Source organism: Lactuca virosa, chromosome 8 (genome assembly GCF_052849685.1).
Source record: "Lactuca virosa cultivar CGN04683 chromosome 8, Lactuca_virosa_CGN04683_v6, whole genome shotgun sequence".
Lineage (NCBI taxonomy): Eukaryota > Viridiplantae > Streptophyta > Magnoliopsida > Asterales > Asteraceae > Lactuca > Lactuca virosa.
Window position 1 is genome coordinate 323326078 of NC_136433.1, and position 5006 is coordinate 323331083.

A 5006-nucleotide genomic window follows, 5' to 3' on the forward strand; every position below is an offset into this window, starting at 1 on the left:
TTGACTAGGTATGGGTGAATATTGAATGAGTATGGTCTTGGAGTGGGTGTGGTGGGTTGCTTGTGTCATAACTCAAAGGTAAAGTCAACACTCTACCCCAAAATCTAACTTAATAGATTTTATTCTTGTACAAGGATTTCCCCCAAAAATATGATTAAAAATGAATATTTAGGGTCTCTTATGTTAAAATACGAGTTTGGGTGAAAATCCCGCGTTAAAATCACGAAAAACGGGCTTAAAACGAAGATTGGGTCAAAAACCGGGAAGAAAATGGGAAAATCCGTAGTCTGGCCGAAGCTTTGGTCTTGAGAGGGTTAGAACCGAAGGCTGGTTCGGTTGGTGTATTGGAACCGAGAGGGGGAGGTTTCGGTCCGAGCAGGTCTCGCATGCGAACCATCAGAAGAGGGACCGAAGGTGCACTGAACCGAAGGTGAGTTCGGCCCTATAAGAGGAGTTCGGTTCTAAGAGGTTTCGGGTCTAGGAGGTTTCGGTTCCTTAAGGGAGGTTCGGTTCCTAAGAGGTTTCGGCTCCTTAAGAGGGTTCGGCTCCTTTAGAGGTTTCGGTTCCTTAAGAGGGTTCGGCTCCTTAAAGATGTTTTTCGCGTAAACTTCCGTTTTCGAGCGGTTTTCGACTAAATTAAGGGTCAGGATGCCCCGAGTGATTATAAAAAGTTGAGAGAGATTTTGAGGGAGATTTGGGAGAGATTTGGGAGAGATTTCACATACTTGGAGAGATTTCTCATACTTAGAGAGATTTGAGAGAGATTTCACATACTTGGAGAGATTTCTCATACTTAGAGAGATTTGGGAGAGATTTCACATTCTTGGAGAGATTTCTCATACTTAGAGATATTTGGGAGAGATTTCACATTCTTGGAGAGATTTCTCATACTTAGAGAGATTTGGGAGAGATTTCACATACTTAGAGATATTTGGGAGAGATTTGAGAGAAGTTTCGTTTGCGACCTTTATGAGTATTTGGCTTCGTAACGCAAGGTTTGTACATCCCGTTAAGTCTCGTTATGAATGTTATACGCCCCCGAGGGGTATGTAATAATGTTTTATCGAGTAGTTTCATCACTTGCCCTGATTAGGGTCTAGAATTTCCGAACACGTGAAAACTCTAAGTGATACTTTGTATTAAGATTGCGAGTTGTACAATAAGAAACTTAATGGAAACCCTAATATACAAGGGTTAGATGAGTTGACCGGTTTGACTCGTTGACTTTAGTTGACTTTGACTTGACCGGAAATTGATGGTTGTCACATTGTACTACTTTTATAATAAACAAGTACTCGGATTTAGTTGTAGAAAAAGTGACAGTATCTTGTAATGTTGACTTCCAACTGATGGCTCATCCGAACAAAGTGAATATGTAACATGTCTGTGACCTACGCTTTAACAAATCACCTATATGATCAGAGTTAGCATATCCAACCAAGTCACTTTTAGTATTAGCTCCATAAACAAAGAAAACATTTGTCGTTCTCTTCAAGTATCGCAAGATCCACATGACTGCTTCCCAATGATCTTTTCCTAGATTCCTCATAAACCTGCTTACCATAGTAATTGAATGAGCCAAATTAGGTCTAGTATAGTCCATTGCATACATGATACGTCCAACAACACTTGAGTATGGAACTCTACTCATGTACTTCCTTTCTTCATTAGTTGTGGGTATAGTATCTGAACCAAGTTTAAAGTGAGCTGTCAAAGGAGTTCCAACTTGTTTAGACTAGTCACAATAGAATGACTACATAAATTTTTCAATGTACTTTTGTTAAGAAATACACAACTGCCCTGCTCTTCTATCCTTTTGAATCTCCATTCCAAGTGTCTTCTTTGTGCTCCCAAATCCTTCATTTAAAAGTCATTCTTCAGGGTCGCCTCCAAATCATTTATTCTAGTGATGTCCTTGGTTATGATGAGCATGTCATCAACATATAGCAACATATATATATATATATATATATATATATATATATATATATATATATATATATATGTGTGTGTGTGTGTGTGTGTGTAGGAATCCGGTGACAATTCCTTTGAGTAAACATAGTTGTCAAACTGGTTCCGAGTGTAGCCTTGTGAGATCATGAATGAATCAAATTTCTTGTACCATTGCCTTGGAGATCGCTTCAAACCATACAAAGATTACTTCAGCAAACATACATGGTCCTTCTTAGAATCAAGGAACCCTTCTGGTTGGGACATGTAAATCTTCTCTTGTAAGTTCCCATGAAGAAATGAAATTTTCACATCAAGTTGTTCAAGCTCCAGATCAAAAGAACTCACTATGGCCATAAGAACCTGAATTGTCTTGTTCTTTACGAACGGTTAGAACACCTCGTGATAATCAAATCTTTCTTTCTGAGAAAACCCTTCCTTCAGCAACCTTGCCTTGAATCTAGTTGGTTCAACTCTTGGTATCCCATCCTTCTTTTAAAGATCTATTAGCATCCTACTAGTTTTGCTCCTTTTGGTAATGGAACTAGATCCAATGTTTCATTCTTCTCCACAGATTGAATTTATTCATTCATGGCCATCAACTAATTTGATGCTTTTTTACTCGCCATTTCATCTTTATACAATTGAGGCTCCTCGGTGTCAATGTCTTCTCTAGTTTCTAAAGCAAAAGGAATGGATTCAAGTTCACCATAATTGACACATCCCACATATCTATCAGGTTGTCGAATAACCCTCTTTGATCTCCTCCTTGCTACATATTAAGACCCATCATCCCTTCCGACATTAGCACCACTAGACGAAGATCCCATGGGTTGCTATTGGGTTTCATCTTGTCTAGGTTGTTCACTGTTGCCAATCTCTTCATCACATATCACAACTATGTCTGGAGTTTGAGATGAAAACTCTACCTTCTGGTTAGCACCCTGATCTTTGTTCCATGTTTGACTTGTATCACTTCCTCTCTGGTTACCCATGGAAGATTCATCAAAGGTTACATCTCTGCTCATGATAAAATTAGGATTTCTTCACTTCATTTCCATTGGCTCAAGTTTACCATCATTTAAATAAGCATACACGGGGCATCCCGAATATACGTAAGCTATAATAGTCAGTGGGTTTCTCAAACCATACCTCTTGAGGAGTCTTCAAGCCTATAGCAGTTGATGGTGATCTGTTCACCATATTGCAAGCAGTGTTAACTGCTTTCTCAGATAATTTCTTAGATGAGTTAGCAAATATCTACATGTATCGTGCAGGTTGCATGAGTGTTTTGTTCATCTACTCTGCCACTCCATTTTGTTGTGGGGTGTGTCGTACAGTTTAGTGCCTTACTATACCTTCTATCTTGCAGAAGTTATCAAATGGAGCATTGCGTAACTCCAACCTATTGTCAGTCCTTAGAGTCTTGACCTGTTTCTAGTCCTTTTCTCAACCATGGTTTTCCACTCTTTGAACTTCCCAAACACCTCATATTTAGTATTTAGAAAGTACACCCAAAACTTCCTTGAGTAATCGCCAATGAATGTCACAAAGTATAAGCATCCACCACGAGACTTCACTGGAGCTAGATCCCACTGATATGAGTGAACAGATTTCCTTTATTGTATGTTGACCGGTACCGAACTTCACTTTGAGATGCTTTCCCTTGATGCAAGCTTCACAAAACTTTATCTTCCCAGTAACCTCTCCACCAAGTAGTCCTTATTTACTTAGAACTAACATGTCCTTTTCATTCATGTGTCCCAACCTACGATGCCACAACTCTGTCTTATCATCACCTTCATTCAAGCATTGGGAAATAACCATCGTTCCTATATAATTGTACTTCCTTTTTAGGATATAAATCCCTCTACGATTCATATTTCCCTTCATTATAACCAGAGTACCTTTGGAGACTTTAACCCAATAACTCTCACCAACATATCTCATTCTATTCTTAACTAAAGTGCCAAGAGAAATTAGATTCTTCTAAATTTTCGAAATGTACTAGCAATTTGAATTTCTGACCATATCATCATATATCTTGATCTGCATATAGCACTACCCTTGATATTGATCACCCAATCATAACCCATCTTCACTGTGTCATTCCACTCTTTGAAGGAGTCAAACCAGTCATGATTGTACCCAATGTGATATGATGCTCCAGAAGTCAAGACCGAAGCATTTGTAGAACTAGATGTACTTACATTCAGTACATCACCATCATCCCCTTAATCATAACTTTCCTAAACCACATTAACAATGCTATTACTGCTTGATTCACTCTTGAACGTTCAATTCTTCAGTTGTGGACAATTTCGCTTGAAGTGCCCCATCTCCTTGCAGTTATAACATTTAGCATTCGATGAACCTTTAGACTTCGATTTTTAACGTGACCTCCCTCTTTTTCCCCTTTTCATCTTTGTCCTTCCACTCCCTGTTAACAACCCGAAACTAGAAACTTCTTATCCAACTAAAACTTTTCTTTTCAGTTCCTTATACATCAAAGAATCCTTCATATCATTCACAATGAGTGTTTTCCTACCATATAGCATGGTATCAACGAAATTCTCATATGAGTTTAAAAGAGAACATAAGAGAATGAGTGCCTGATCTTCATCTTCAATCTTCACGTTAACCTCTTGTTGATCCAAGATGATGCAATTGAAGTTATCCAGATGATCTTTAACTTGGATACTTTCATACATTCTGAGAGTGTACAAACGTTGCTTCTGATACAACATGTTCGTCAAAGAGTTGTTTTGGTACTTGTCACAAAGTTTATCCAAGAGCCTAGAAGCAGCTTTTTGATCCATGATCTCCTTCGGTACTTCATCAGTCAAACTCAACAGAATGACACTATGTGCCTTCGTCAGAATGTACATCTTCTTTTCAGCCTCCATGTCCTTTGGTAATTTTGATTCTCCATCCACTGCCATTGCACATCCTTGTTGAACTAGAAGAGCCCTCATCTTCGCCTTCCACAAAGTGAAGTCATTTCAACCGTTAAACTTTCCAAATCAAACTTAGGAGTAGACATCTTCAATCACAGG